We start from the raw sequence: 17022 nt of genomic DNA on the forward strand, positions 1-17022 counted from the left end.
CTAACTTAAAACTTGCAAAACACCATGCAAGACCTTTTTCATTTCACTTTTCAAATTACATAAGATAGCAGGACCACTGTTTTGGGATCTAAATTAAAGAGTTAGCTGCAAGGGCTGCACAATGTTGCTCTGCCTTGCTGGATGCAGACTTTCAGTACTCCAATGCAGTGCTTCTCAACCTCAGCAACTTTCAGATACTGGCTGGAGAATTCTGGGAGTTGAAGCCCATACATCTTTAAGTTGGGTCAGTTGAGAAACACTGCTCCAATATCTTCTACAAATGTCTGCATTTCTCAGGTTTCTTACAAATATCTCCACTTTGCCTCAACATTTTGGCAGTGTTAGAGGTGGTTGTTATATATTTTTGTGGAAGAACCTGGCTTCCTACATAATATAGAATTATTTGTTCCTACCAAGGTTTCTTGAATTGTATGCAGTGGTTGTGTTCTCATATACCACTAAGCCATAAACTATGTTTTATGAATTACAGGTAATTCTTGACTTACAGCAGTTCATTTAGTGACTGTTCAAAGTTACTATGTCACTGAGAAAAATGACATGACCATTTTTCACATTTATGATTGCAGCATCCCCATGGTCATGTGATCAAAATTCAGATGCTTGACAACTGACTCATATTTATGCAGTATCCTAGGTTCTGTATCCAAGGTCACCTTTTGTGACCTTCTGACAAGCAGTCAATGGGAAAGCCACATTCATTTAACAAACATGTTAGAAACTTAAAAACTGTAGTGATTCACTTAACAACTGTGGCAAAAAAGGTCACAAAACGGAGCAAAACACACTCAACTCTCACTTAGCAACAAAAATTTTGGACTCAATTGAGGTTGTAAGTCAAGGACTACTTGTACAATGTTGTATTTTATACTAACTGTGATGCCATTTGATATTGGCTTTGTCTAATGTATGTTGCTCTTCCAATCTTATTTGGAAATTATTGCCATTTTGGACTATGTCTACTACCTGTGATGACTTATTAAAACCTTGCTAGGAGACAGTGGTGGCATTTAAAATATATTCTGATATATAGATCCAGCTATTGCAGAAAGAAAAAATGAAGTTTTTTTGCTGCATTCCTTTTAGGCTAGAAAACTTAGTATTAATTTCCTGAATTAATAAAGCCTTGTTCCTACCCATATTTCAATTACAGCAAGTAACATAGGTTAGGGCAGTGTTTTTCAACCACTGTGCCGCGGCACACTAGTGTGCCGTGACATAGTGTAAGGTGTGCCGTGGGAAAATTACTTTATATATAGTCAATATAGGCACAGAGTTAAATTTTTTTAACATTTTCTAATGGTGGTGTGCCTCGTGATTTTTTTCATGAAAAAAGTGTGCCTTTGCACAAAAAAGGTTGAAAAACACTGGGTTAGGGCTGCTGGACAGCTCTTCCTTTACCTTCCCTGCTAGCATGATTAGAACCAGGGAAGGGAATTGTAGTACTGCACCGATTCAGATTCCCTACAGGTGCACTTCGATATAAACGATCAAAACGGCTTTCTAAATATTTTTCAAGCCACAGGCCAGTTTTAGAGGAGAAAGGAATAGGAGAAAGGAAAAAGAAAAAGAGATCATTCCCTTGGCTTACACTGACTTTCCCTAACGGCGTTTTGTGCAGGCGAGACTGTTGCCCGACTCTGCCCCGCTTTAAGAGCCAGCGAGACCAAGCGCGCGCCGCAGAAAGGTCTGTGCGCGTTCTCCCCGCGTAACAATGAAGCCCAGCCGCATTTTACCTTCAGTGTTGACTGGAGCGGAGGGGGACAAGCCGCACATGATCAACCATGCTTGGGAGATCTGTCCGTTGGTTGTTGCCATGACTACAGAAAGCTCACGGAACCCAATGAGCTGTCTACAGGAGAGCTGAAAGGACCAGCCATTTTGCTGGGGGTTGGGGGGGGGAGAGGTTAGGAGACTGTAGCATATTATGCTGTGTTTACCGCGCAGTAAACAGCCACCAAAAAGGGGTGTGTGTTTGTCTGTATGTGATTTATTGTGTAGGGAGCTGAAGAAAGAAGCCTCTTCGCGCCTCCTTAGTGGAGCGCGGAATGTCTCCAAGCTGCCATTTTGACAAGCGGGCTCTCGCTCACCGGGAGAAAGGGTGGAATGCAGCGTGATCCGCTCTACGTCTCTCGGGCACATCGCTTTTTGCAGGCTGGGGCGCGCGCGCTTGGAGGCGCATCTTGAGGGCAAAAAGGGAGGGAGAGGCGGCGAGGCTCTTCCCCGCAATGCCCGTTGCCCTGCAAACGTGAAGTGGTGACCCCCAAAGAAGGGTGTTGCCGTTCCCCTTCCTTCCCTCACACCCCCCCCCCCCGCATATTGATCTTGCCCGGGGCGACTGCTAGTCGAGGAACAGCCACACCAGCGGCGGAGGGTAAGCGAGCGAGCGAGCGACAGAGCAGGTGTGCAATTCACGACGGGCTCTGCCTTGCAGGCTTGGGCGGGGGGGGGCGGGGAGCCACTCAGGTTGGTGTGCACTTCCTATTTAACAGCTTGCTGGGCTGGGAGCATCTGGCTGAGGATTTAGTGAAAGAAAGCCCGCTGCTGTTCATGCGCGTCTGAACCGCTCTGGGTTGAGCAAGGTAAGCTTTTGTTTGGGTGCCCGGACTGCTTGCCGCGAAAGAGCTCCTAGGTGGTGCTTGGGGGAAGTTTTTTTTTTTTAACCCTTTCGTAACGATTTTCCATTCAGTTGCAGGGCAATTTTCTTCCCGGACGCTGAGCATGGGAATGCCCGCTTTCCATCTATTATTGTAAGCTAGGATTTGCTTTCTGAATCGGCTCCTGCCCGTTACATGTATCCTTCGTGTAGTGCAGTCGGCTTCTTCTTCTTCTTATAACTGTTCTCTGTACTTCGGGCGGGGGTGTGTGTCTGTGTGGATCAATATTTCCAGGATTAGAGAGACAGTTCAAAATCTGTCACCGAGTCTTTGCCTCCTTCCTTCTTGACATTTTGCCAAGCTTTGAGGTGGCTGTTGTAACAGTGGATTGAAGGCACACCACAACCCTCCTTCACTATTGCTCCGGTATTGTATTGTTACCATAAGTAGGTCATAAGGGAAAGCCGTGTTTGCACTAGTTTTCTGGACAAGGTGCCCCCATTGCTTTGTTTGATTAGTTTCTGATGCCCGTGCTGTTAAGAGGTGTCTAAGTGGGAGAAGCCTTCGCACCTTTCCAGAGAGCACCCACCTACCAAATTCATCTCCAGATGCATAATGCAGCACTTGTGTCCTCTCAGTTTGGAGTTGGATTGAAAGAAAAGGAAGCCACAGTGGCACATAATAAATTCAACCACATGTAAACTCCTCTGAAACCTATGTCAGATGGCAGAGTGTCTATCAAGAGCAGTGAGGGACAAAGGAAATGAAACATAAGCATGAAATGCCTACAGAGCAGTCCAAAGGAAACGGTTCTGGCGTAGATCTAGTGTTACAGTACTTCTGTAGGCTTCTAGTTTCTGAAGGAATTGTTCTCAGAAAACATTTGTAAAACAGACTCCTAATAATAATATTCTCTTAACAAAGCAGCGATCAGGTAATGGGTACTTTAAAGCACAAGATAAAAATGTACCACGGTTTTCATTTATTTGGCAAAATGTCATCATTTTGGGCTACTTGGAAAGAAAAGCTGGAATACATCCTCTATTCTAGAGTCTCATATCATTTGCCTGAAAAACCATGGATAATTTTAACCATTAATAATAGATTAAACATTAAAAGCGGCTAAGCCTGTGTCAGTTGGTAAATTAGTAACGAAGGGGCCTGATGTGCTTATGAATGAAGCAAGCTGTAAAGGTGTCAAAGTCCAAATGATTTTCAAATTTTATAGTATATTGAATACTTCTTATGCATATGAGTACTGAGAGGTTGTTGTACACAGAATTGGATATTTGCTTTCCAAGTTCTTAGCAAATGCATCCTCTGCCTCTAGTTCTATTAATTTCTTCCCAAGTTCTGAATTGAATCATTCTCTTGTTGCTTTTATTTGCTTTAACAGTCTAAGTATGAGACTTTTCAAGTTTTTGCCTTATGTTCCATGATGTGAAATTCTTTTTTGTAGCACACTTTTAGGTGTGTTAGCACGTGTTAAGAAGTGGTAGATTTATTTTTTACGAATAAGTAAAACATGGAACACTCTCTCCATTAATACGTAAAGATGAGAACAGTGTTTGCATGGGGATATTTTGATGATTTCTTAAGTTATGCAATGGTCTCAGACAGAATGAACATGTTTGAGTGTTAGGATTTTATCCACACAAGGAATAGGAAGCCTTGGACTCCCCAGATACCTTTCCAATCATCTTTGCCAATTACCAGGGACTGTGTGCACTATTGTCTTGTCATATGAGGGTAATATCAGGTGTCTTCCTGATAGATTGGACTGGAGGTATCTAATGGGTACACAATAATCCACAACTTACGATAAAAAAATTATATAGAAAAATATTCCAATAACTGCAGTATATCAAATTCAAATCCTATGTAAAAGAAATTCAGGGCTCAATTTTTGCAACATATTCTCCTACCCAAGCTATAAAAAAGATTTGATGACACCTTCCTTTGGATGGGAGGCCAAGTAATGTTTAGATCTGTTATGAGGATTTCTTCTGTGCTAGAATTAACTCTCAAAAGTATAAAATTGCTTAGTCCTATTCTACATTTCTGGATTCTTGGAGGACCATATTTTCTCCAGAGATTAATTTATGCATTCATTTACATTATGTTACTTTCTGGAGTCCATTTGCCATCATTGTGGGAGATCTCTTTGGTATGTCAAATAACTTAGGGGCAGATATATGATATAATTCTTCTTCTCCAAATTATCATGCCATTATGGCAGAGTTGAGGAGGATCATACTCATTTTCTATTAAATTTTTAAAAAATACAGATACCAATTGCTGCTTTTGACCTAAACTGCCTTCAGAACAAAAGGAATGGGAACAAATTGTTGGATGCAATAGATCAGGAATCTGTTAATTTGACTAATTGAAAGGTGGTACCGGACTTTTTTGCCACTATAGATTAATATATAGTCTTCTTGGATGCAACACAGTTCAGTGAAATGTGACTAGAGAGTAAAGAGAAGGAATGATTCTGCTATTCTTATTTTATATTTTGTTTTATGTGTAGAAGATGAAACATGCAGTCCTGGCTTCTTCATGCAATGACCTGCCTAGTGATCAAATTATCTTATGACTAGATGCTTCTAATTGCATGCAATATTGCTATACAGTGGTCATTGACATGCAATAGTTCAAGGTCAACTCGTAAAGCATTTCCATGTCTGTTATTGAGTTGACATAGGAGGAAAGGGGGGAGAGTTTAGTAGCCATTTAGTAACCATTCAAAGTTTTAACCCCACTGAAAATAGTGTCCCATGACCATTTTTCACATTTACAACTGTTGCAGCATCCCCCTAGTCATGTGATCAAAATCCAACCACTTGGCAACTAACTCATATTTATGACGTTTGCAGTGTCATGTGATCATCTTTAATGACCTCCTGTCAAGCAAAGTCAATGTGGAAGCCAGATTCACTTAACAACTATATTACTAATTTAACAACTGCAATGATTCACTTAACAGCTGTGTCAAGAAAGGTCATAAAATGGGGCAAAGCTCACTTAACTGTCTTAGTTAGCAACAGAAATTTTGGGCTCAGTTGTGGTCATAAGTCAAGGACAACCTGCATATTGTTTCCATGGACAGGCAACTTCCATTTCAAGGCAATTGTTCTCTGAAATGGACAAACAATAAAACAAGAACAAAACAAGTAGCTGGCCTTTGTATGTGAATTCATCTTGTTTTTTTAATCTGTAGCTCACTTGGAACAAAATAATTCCAGTTGGTTTATTGTTTTTCCACTTTGGTAAATTTTGGGCATATTTGCTTCATCTTGGCTCCAACACAAGGGAAGAGTTACAAGGAGAGGAAAATGGAATTTGTCAGCAAACAATCAAAACAACTCCTGCATTTTAGACTGGAATTAGCAGAGTTAGAAACCAAAAGTATCCTATTTCCCTATATATTTATGTGTGAAGTTTCTATATAAATACATAAATACAAACTTCCAGATTAATACTGTCCCATCAGATTTAATGAGGCGTATCTCCAGAGCTCGGTGGTTAAGATATTGGGTGGTCAAACAGCAAGCCCGCATTTGAGACCCAAGTGCTGCTGTAAGATGGAGTGAGATCCCATCATTCACTCCAGCTTCTGCTAGGAACATGAAAATGGCCCCCAACTGGGCATCCCCCAGGGAAAGATGATTCATCAGCCAATCCTTTCAACCCAGAAGTGCTTTGATGCCTCCAAAATGAGTGCGAGCATGATGGCTATCTTCAGTATATCTGTCATTGTAGGGCCAAGGACTAGTAGATTGGAATTGTCCAGATATGGTCAACAGATTTTAGCACTTACATTCTACCTTATAACTTAGAACGTCAAGGAATATAATTCACCACATCCATAAGTTCCTCAATATTCAAAACTGGGAGGTTCTTGACCATCTGTGCAGTACTTAGTTTTGGTTGTAATCAAATGCACAATCCACTAAGAATAACTTGTACCATATTTCCCCGAAAATAAGACAGGTTCTTATTTTATTTTGACCCTAAAATAAGTGCTTGGCCTTATTTTTATTATTTTTGAGGTGTAGGAGGCGGAGAGCATGGTCACCTCATGGCTGCTGCTGTGTTGCAATATTTTCGCGGAGGGCTTATTTTAGTGCATGTGCTTAAAAGCCCGATTGGGCTTATTATCCGGGGAGATCTTATTTTCAGAGAAACAGGGTAGGAAACCAATTTTCTGAGTCAGTTTTAATAACAATCTTCCACATGGCCTGGCAAAACCAAAGTAGATTATCAGTTTACTTATATGTACACCTTGATAAGTTCCTTTTTTAAAATGGTCATTTATATTTTTTTCCCATTTTTTCCTTTGGAGCAGGCATAACGCTGACATTTAATGACATACCAATAATTACAGATATTAGCTGGTAAAAATCTATAAAAGGGGAAATTGTGTAGCTTATAGCCATATAAAGTATTTGCTTGTCAATACTTTCAGCGTTAATTGATACTGATTTATAGAAGGTTGTCTGAAATCTCATTTTTTCTAAGGCTACCTTATACTGGAATTAGTAAATGACTCTCTGGGCTGCTTCAAATGATCAAAATGCAGACCCAGAGAAAGATGGGCTAGATCTCTTCTATGTGGAGGAATTTCTTTCCGTGGAAGTACATTCATTTATATAAATTTTCCATAGCTCTAGAGTCTGAAATTGCACAAGGTTTCAGCATGAAAATCTAGGCATTATGATTAATAATACAAAGTCAGAATAGTATAAAATTAAAGCATGAGCCATAAAGGAAATAGTCAGATAATATATTCATGCATAGGCAAAAAGTTTTAATAGTTGATGTATCTGTGGAAAAGAGACCTCATAGAAAATGTTTGAGAAGTTGCAAATCATTTGAGATCCTGTTCTCCTATTGACAGAAATTTGGTGAATGGTTTCATGTAAGTAGAACACCAAGTAAGCAATGGCACCACTTAGTAGTAGCATCAATCTTACTAAATTCCGTTTCCAAAGTGGACCACTTAGCCCCAATAAATTATTTTATAGGCAACAGGTTAAAAAACAAAGGAGGACAGAATGGACAAACAATACATGAAATCATTTAACCAGCCGGAAAAAGCTACCAAAAATAATTGTATCAGAATTAGGAATTATTGAAACTTCATTTGACTCAAGATCAATACTTAGTAACTACATGTACATATCCATGTTGTTTTAATGGCAAACATACTGAAATGATAAATCATTGCCTCTGGGATATGTCTACCCCTGCATAACTGCCCCCCCCAAATGTCTCACTCTACATCTCTTAATAGTCCTTCATCCTAGTATTATAGGAAGAGAGCCCTACTATCTATGTTAGTCTATGGAAGCCAAAATGTCTAGTAGCAACTTTTCAAACTAATTATACTACTGGACTGTTAAGAGATACAGTTTATTCCTTTAATTTGTTAATCTGTAAAAGTGCTACCAGACTGCTTCTGAGTTTTGGTATTTTAATATTAATGGCTGTGCTTAGTCTGCACCAGCTAAGTGCTATAAACTGTTGTTATAGCTAATATTAGGGAAAAATTTAAAAGTAGTTTTCCCATTATTTCCCATTTTATAGCAATTAAGATGTAAATATATGTACCTAATCAAAAGTCTTAATTATATTACATGCTTGATCTAGGGGTAATGCTATATATATATTTGAGGTGAATACTTCCATTATTATTCAGAATCATTGTTTTCTTCATATACAACCTGCTGTGCTGAAAACAAAAGAAAAAAAATGATGAATTCACATTCAGAAAAGATATCCCAATGATATTTAATGATAGAGCTTAAGTTAGTGGCTATATTTGGATAATTCTGCATACACTGATTTTGTGAGTTTACCTTTGGCATCCATATTGAATACACACATACAGTACACACACACACACACATACACACACACACACACACACACACAAACACTCATGTATGCATGCATGTATTCATACATGTATGCATTGCATACATACATTCATACGCATTTAATATGCTAGAGTAAATAATATGCATTGGCTGATTAAACAAAAAAAGCAGGGACATTAGACTGGAAAGGTCAAAAAACATGCCAGAGAAAGTTGATGGCAAAGCATATCCATACTGTTGCCAAAAAATCTATGTGGATGTTTCCAAGAAGTTGAGCAGACTTCAAGCTCAAAACAGAGCAGACTTTACCTTTTTTTTTCTTTCAGTCAATTATGTCCAATGCTTGGAGACTGCCTGAACAAGACTTTACCTTACCTTTATGTAATTCCCAATTGAAGGGGTAGATCTAACAGTAAGATTGAAGAAAACCATACATTGGCATCTCAAGCATTTTGTTTTGCATAAATAGAAAGGTTTTTAATGTATTCTTCTAACTGTTATCACATCATGGCTCAAATACAAATGGCAAAGTTGTTTCACACACCCTGTCCTTGCTTAGTATTCATTGATTTAAGGTCGTGTTAACAATTCCTGTAAAATGCTTATTGTTCAGTAGATTACAGAAGCATGTGATTGATATATGGCAATCCACGTAGTAGACTGCTTTAATACATTTTAATATTTTGATTAAACAGAAATCAACTTTAACTAGGAAAAAAGATGATCATCTCTGTGTCTGCCTCTGTATATGTACAAATGAATAGCACCTGTAAATATATCCTTAAAAGTTGTTGTGTAATTATCTTGTATAATTTATGCTGGAAATATCACATTATTCATTCAGTAATGTGGTTTGTGGAATTAGTAATCAAAACTCAGTCAGTTTGAGTTTCCATATGTAGCTCTTCATGCTGCTCAGGATAGCTTAATACAGTCAAATGGGGAACGTCCTTAGTCACTAGAGAAAGTTTGTCATGTTTGAAGAGTTACAGCAGCTGAACATGGACAATAGAAAATTGAAGCACTGTTTTTAGATGCATTTGGTAAGATTCTAAAGCTGTTAGTATATTTCATTGTAGTTCTATTGTAACACACATATTGCTGCTATAAAAAAGCTGTTGTTTTCATGTGTGATGCTTAAGTCATCTTTATCTCTATTTTATCTTCAATGTGAGACTAACTATATTGCCTGAGATGCACATGCAACTTGTGTTCCAGTATGTATAACACTTGTGAATGTAAAAATACAAAAAAAAAAAGATCCCTTGTTGTTCTCCGTAGCTTTTCATTTGCATCTTTCTTATCAGATAGGCACAAAGATATTATGCTTGAATTAGAATGCAATTCTTTTTTCTCATCGGTGTGATCACTTGTACACATCAACAGACTTGAAAAGGATAAAACATACAAAATGTAGCTCTATAATCATTCCAAAATTAAGTTCAGATATAATTTAGAAAGTTAAAGTGGATAAGCCATAGAGAGTATTCTTGAAATGTTAACAAAATAGAATTGGTACACCTTCACCTCTGCCCATTTTTCCATTACTGATGCCCTTAAAAAGGTAAATGTTCCCCTCGCATATATATGCTAGTCATTCCGACTCTAGAGGGCAATGCTCATTTCCATTTCAAAGCCAAAGAGCCAGCACTGTCCAAAGATGTCTCTGTGGTCATGTGGCCAGCATGATTAAACGCTGAGGCTCATGAACGCTATTACCTTCCCACCAAAGGTGGTCCCTATTTTTCTACTTGCATTTTTACATGCTTTCAAACTGCTAGGTTGGCAGAAGCTGGGACAAGTAACGGGAGTAATGTTACGCGGCACTAGGGATTCAAACTGCCGAACTGCCAACCTTTCTGATCGACAAACTCAGCATCTTAGCCACTGAGCCACTGTGTCCCTTATTGATGCCCTTATTAGGCATTTATTTAGTTAAAGTAGTTATTGTAGAATGACTTCAGGAACCCTGTACACTCTTCAAAAAGAACAGCTATGTATGATGAACACTTCAACATCTGTAGCCAGATTCTGATCCTTACTACAAATGTAAAGATGCATGCCCATAAGTCCTTTTTTTATTCCTGATGATGTAACCTTATTGTGGAGTGCTTTAGAAGACTTTTTAAAATTGTATTTTAGGAGTCATTTTATAAATAAAGTGTCCTGTAACTGGATTTGTCATGGTAATTTCTGCACAATCTTTAAACAAGCTGAGAAAAGGGCTTTAATTCCAATTACAGTTGCACAGACTAGCATCTGATTCATAAAGCTATTAGCTGATTTATGATTGGGCTTAAATACAATTCCCAGACTGGGAGGCAGATAAGGTATTCTCAATGCTATTAGCCTGAAGAGAAATTTCTGTCAAAGTCTGCACTTGCTTGAACAACACAAGGCAGCATGAAATATAGTAACACTGTGTGGCATATCATGGGAGGAAGCATAGAAAGTTAACTGCTGTATAATACAATGGCATTTTTCTGACAGTAAAATTCAAATGCCTGGAAAGGTTTAGCTTAAAGTTTAACATCTGCTATGTATGCACTTGACAATGCTTTGAAGTCCGGTTATTGAGTGTTAATAAATTTTCTGAAAAGTTCAGTGAATCCAACTGGAGAAATGATTTCATGTTAAAATATACCCAATAAAAATATGCCTAACTGAACTAATACTTTTGAATTTTAAAAAATGACTTTCACTCTGGGTATTAGTAACTATAGGTATCTACTATTATGTTTCTGTGTATTTCAAATCATTCAATTACTCCCAATATTTAAAATGAGCATAGGAAGGACATACAAATTATTTTTTAATATTTGATTTTTTTAAACATTCTGATGGTACTATGAGATCATATTGCAAAGAATATAAAGCACAAATCCTATGTGGCTGTAACCATTCTACTTTAGAGATATCCCCAAATTTCAATTTTATGTGTTGTAGGATAGGTATGTTTTTAAATTAAGAATTGCTTGCGAATCTGGGACTGAATTTTTTCAATATACCCGATGCCATTTCCTGTTTGCTAGTGGGTGGAGCAGCTTTGTCCTTGTAGGATGTTAACATTTCTGGAAAAAAAAATAAACATCAGCTGGACAACACCCTTATAGCATTTAAGACTTGTTGGACTAAGAAAGGTTTTGTTGCTCAGGAAGATTGTAAGCCTGAGGCCTTATTTTAAAAAAACAGCTAAACTAAATGAAAGACTACCTTTCCTATGTGTGTTTATACAACCACTTGCTTGTGATAACTGCTTCTGAATTCTCAACAGGTAATGTGCAGTTGTATGGACAGCTGCAGATCTCTTTTTCTAAGCCATTCAGTCAAAAACTTCCTTAAGAATTCCGTTTGTATTCAAATCTGTTTATGTTCAGGATTATGTCATCTTTTTGTTGTACCTAGTCATGCTTTGTTGTATCTGGTCCTGTCTTCCAAATGACTGTAGTTCTCCATGACAATCAAAACAAAATGGGGAAAATGAAACTGCTATTCCTTCTCCAGGAAGAAGATATTCAATACTGACTGCCCAGTATCATTTCATATGTATCCTTCATTTCATATTTCATTTCATATTTAATATTTCATGGCTATTCAAGCAGCAGTCACATTCCTCCATCCAGTGTTATTTCCTTGAAATTTAATTTAGTCTTCCTACTCAGTGGGAAGGACATGATTAATTAGCAATCCCAAGGCTCCTCTTGAGGTATGAACATTTGCCCGTCTCTTCTCAGTCAAAAGGAAAAAAGACATACACGTATCTTTTAGAGTATAAGACGCACATTTTTTCCTCTAAAAAGAGGCTGAAAATCTAGGTGCGTCTTATACACCGAACACAGCATTTTTTGCTTCTTGAAGTCCTGCCCCTTCACCAAAATGGCTGTGCATAGCCTTATGGATGCTTTCAGACAGCTCCTGGGAGCTGGGGAGGGCAGAAATGAGCAAAAAACAGGCCATTTTTGCCCCCCCCCCCAGCTCCCAGCAGCACTCTATAAGCCTCCATAAGGCTATGCATGCAATTTTTTTTTGACAAAAAACAGCCCGTTTTTGCAAAAAACTGACTGTTTTTTTCTCATTTTTGCCCCCCACCCCACCCCTCCAGGAGCACTCTGCAAGCACCCCCCCCACCAGGCTATAGACCTGTTTTTTCAAAAAACGGGCTGTTTTGGGGAGGTTTGCAGAGTGCAAAAACTTTTTTTCCCCTTTCAGAAAGCTGTTTACTTAGAGTGGTTGATGAGAATTACATTGATCAAGTGCTGTCCCAGCAGAAACAAAGTTTTAGGTGCTACAGGATGTCAGCTATTTCCTTCTCCAGCACATGGATAAATACACCTGGAAACATCTACCTACCTATCTACCTACCTACCTACTCACTCTCTCTCTCTCTCTCTCTCTCTCTCTCTCTCTCTCTCCCTACTGTATTTCTCTCCCCCCACCTCTATCTACCTATATACCTACCTACTCTCTCCCCTCCTACCTATCTATTGTATTTCTCTCTATTTTTATCTCTCTATCCCTCTCCCTACCAACCAACCTACTCTCTCTCTCCCTACCTATCTACTGTATTTCTCTCTCTCTTTCTCTCTCTCTATCCCTCTACCTACCTATCTACCTACCTACCTACTCTCTCTCCCTACCTACCTACTGTATTTCTCTCTCTTTCTCTCCCTCTCTATCCGTCTATCTACCTACCTACTTTTTTAAAAAAATTGCCTCTTCAAAACCTGGGTGCGTCTTATACTCTGGCGCGACTTATACTTCAAAAATATGGTATATACTTTCAATAAGTGTTTCAAGATAATATGCCCTGGATTACAATTAATTATACTCAGAAGTAAACAAGATCCATCTGGTTTCGTTTTTGCTTGCAAGAGTCAAAGTATCACCTGACACATTATTAAATATTGTATGTATTATTACAATCTTTAATAATGAAAAGTAACTTCATCATTTAAATTTTTACTTTGAATCCCAAAAATGTAACATCTGCAGTGGCCATTCTAGTGGATAAGTATTTTTGTTAATTTTTTCTCTTGGGCTGAAATGTTCTATATGTGAGTATTGAAACATACTTTAGTGAAGAAGCATTGAATAAAATTATATTCAGAACTATTTATGATAGCGAGATTGAAGTGATTCAATACTGAAAAACCTTTCATACTATTCCCATCTTTCATTTTATTCCCATCCTTCATTTTATTATGTTAAGCTTCTTATTTTGACAATAGCATGAATCTGTATAAAATATTAGTGATGTTGTTAAAGTTTAGAAATAAACAATTCAGTTAATACCTACTTCAAAAATATGTTTAGATATTTGGCTGAAAGCTTTCATGCTAATTCTAGAGGTTGCCACTTTGGATAAAAAATTAAGCTGTGGCCTTTTTTCTCCCTCTTGTGACAAAATTACATAAATTAAACCTGGGACATTTTATTAAGATAATTTCAGGGAAGTTGTACAGAAAACCTGTTTATTTGCATTTTTTAAAAAATACCCTACTTTATGCATCTTGTGTTTTTGTACATTTCTGTGTTTAGTGAGCATTTTCCATGTTTGTGATATTCTAGGTAAAGTGTTGCTGAGAATAACCAGAAGAATAAGTTAGTGCAAGAATAGCCTTTATATTTTGGATTGGGGCAATTTGCTAAATTCTATACATGTGCTACGTGCCTATTTAGTGATCTCTCTCTCTCTCTCTCTCTCTCTCTCTCTCTCTCTCTCTCTCTCTCTCTCTCTCTCTCTCTCTCTCTCTCTCTCCCTCCCTCCCTCCCTCCCTCCCTCCCTCCCCCTCCCTCCCTCCCTCCCCCTCTCTCCCTCTCCCCCTCTCCCTCTCCCTCTCTCCCTCCCTCTCTCTCTCACACACACACACAGTGATTGTAGTATATTATATACTACACACATACATACATACACAATTATCAAAAACTCTAAGCTTTTTCTGCTTAAAAGTTTAAGAGAACAGGAAAAAAGAATATTTTTAGCCAGTTACTTTTGCTGTGTGTTTCAGAATAGATTAACTTAACACATAACAATATGTTAAGGTGTAAAGACACAATCTATTTTGGATCAAGCCTTATTTTTTCTTTTAATTATATACAATAGGCATAGAGTGGCTATACTCGGGCAAAAAAATGGAAAGCTAAGATAAACTTTTAAAATTAAAGAATCAGATGAAGTCATTGTATTTTCTATGTTATATGACTAGTTGAATCCAAAACAGAAAAAGAAATAAAATTGAAACATCAGTTTTTTAAAGTACAGTCAACATCTATTTGGTTATAGTAAACACAGAAAAAAAGGAAACAGTAATCAATCACTGCTAATATACATAATTATATTAGTTATAATCATTTCAGTTCCATTCATCTCTTTATTTTATTGCTAGTTTCCTAAATCTCCCTTACTTTAATTATTTAGCCTTATGAACAACTTATTTATGTATACTGCCAGCTGCCAAGAAAACCTAGAAAAAATGCTGTGTCAGATATTTGCATCTTGATCTGAGAACAGCTAGGAGCTATAAAACTCTGTGGACCTGTCTATGCAATTCTTTAAAATAGGGGAAACTTCTGATATATATCCTGATAAAAGAGGCAGTAGAAAAATACGTGATCAGCTTGTCTCTATCCTCCTGCTAGCTTCAAGGACACACTTGTCTGGTGAAAGGAATCTTTTTATAGCAATCCTCTGATACAGCTGAGAGGAGTATGTTGAAATGAGCCAAAGTAAATGCCTTGCACTGTTCTCCTCTCACTATATTAGTTCAATAATTAGATAGTTTCAGTCTGACTGCTGGACAGCTCAGGTGGATATTTATAAACCTAAGTCTGTTCCTGTTGTAAATCTGTCTTGGAAATGTTTGATCAGAGATTTAGCATTTTGGTATCCCATGGATGTCAGCACATCTATGGATAAGCTACAGCTCTAATTTCTTACTAGAATCTTTATTCCATTTGGAATCTGCATCATCCAAAAAATACTAGAGGATGAGATCCTGATAGCATTTTTCATCCCTAAATTGGCGAGATGCAGCCAGATTGGATTTTCCCCCTTAAGTGGCCTTCTAACTTAACATAACATTAGTTGCACCCAGAAACCATAAAGATTTCACTTTTCTGGCAGATATTAAGCTGTAGCAGTTGAGAGCAATGTTGATTTTGGTAATACATGTTGGCAATGCAAGATGCCTTAGTTATTGTATTATGATTATTTTTAATAGTGGGTTTTACCTTTTTTCTGTGGGTTTTATAAATTTTCTCATGATTTTTGTGTGAAATAGGTAGACATATACATTTTCTAGATAAATAAAACAATAAATTAGAACCACATTGGAGAACTGCTAAAATTAATTTCAACAATTTGGTGTATATAGTTTTCAAATCCAATAATGAGTAATAATAATGTTACTAGCCAATGCATGTAAAGACTTTTTATTCCTGTTATTTTCATAACAATTAATTAGCATATAGATAGGCCTTAAATTGATTATTAATTAACTGTGTGTGTATGTATGTATGTATGTATGTATGTATGTATGTATGTCTCTTTGTCCGTCTGTATAAAATAGGGCTTACTAAGCTGATTGTTGTACTGTAAAATTGATATAATACTTTAATAATGGGGCCAGTAGATGGGTCTGTCTAGCACCCTTATAATTTGATACTACAGTAGTCAGATGAACATAAATTAATGTGGTCACTTATAAAAGAAAAGTTCACCTTATAATTTCCTTTTAAGTGACAACATATTTTTGTCCAGGGAATTATCTTCAAATTTCTTCCACTATCAATTTCTCAGTATTGAGTTTAAAAAACATTAAAGTCAAAAAAGAGAACATAACAACATTTAATTAGATTTACTCATATGTTGAAGGAGTCCTACTCCAGGATAGAATGGGCCTGGCCTAAACTCTGCCTGTTCAATACTGGTGATCATTATTCTTTCAACTTCCAATATAGAAAACTTGGATGAATGTTCTGTAGCTTCTTCGAGTGAATCAGGCTGTATTTGATTTTTTTGTAGTAAATATGTCTCATTAAAGAATTCAGGAAATGAATATACTTATCTTTTGATGATTATAATTTATCACCTTTTAAGAAATTGGGTGGTTGTTGTTAATCCTTGATCTTTGGGCATACAAAGAGTTTGACTTACATGCCCACTAATTAATGATATTTTAAAATTAAATTTATAGGAAACTTGTTATCCTCAGTGTCGGCAAAGTCAGGAGATTCAGCCAGTTCAACTGAGTATAAAAATTTATTACAAGAATCTGTACTACTAACAGTCAAGGGAAATTAGCAGGAATTAAGAATAGAAAGTAATTCAAGGTGGACTGGACTTATATCTCTTATGAGTGCAGAGGCTCATGATTGATTGTCTTTTAGAACTCTTCATAGGGCTCAACCTGGTCATCTCTTACAACCAACAGTTTTTCCTGCCTTCAGTTATTACTGAAGTGTTAATATGTGAAGTAGTTATTGACAACATGATGAGAACCTCTATGCTACTTACTTGGGCAAAG

At 37.2% G+C, this 17022-nt stretch overlaps 1 protein-coding gene across 8 annotated transcripts in view; it reads left to right on the top strand.

Moving 5' to 3' along the window:
* Positions 1–1937: 1937 nt before the first annotated feature.
* SORBS2 (sorbin and SH3 domain containing 2) overlaps positions 1938–17022 on the top strand; it is a 195626-nt gene continuing 180541 nt past the window's right edge. For 2 of the 8 annotated variants that reach the window (XM_032224646.1, XM_032224651.1), the window contains exon 1: positions 1955–2392. The gene's annotated coding sequence lies outside the window, so the exon portion shown is untranslated. Of the gene's footprint in view, positions 2421–2462; positions 2601–2709; positions 2769–17022 lie in introns of those variants that run through there. The other 6 variants (XM_032224652.1, XM_032224654.1, XM_032224653.1 and 3 more) reach the window with 5 other exon arrangements.

This window comes from Thamnophis elegans, chromosome 9 (genome assembly GCF_009769535.1).
Source record: "Thamnophis elegans isolate rThaEle1 chromosome 9, rThaEle1.pri, whole genome shotgun sequence".
In the NCBI taxonomy this organism is placed as follows: domain Eukaryota; kingdom Metazoa; phylum Chordata; class Lepidosauria; order Squamata; family Colubridae; genus Thamnophis; species Thamnophis elegans.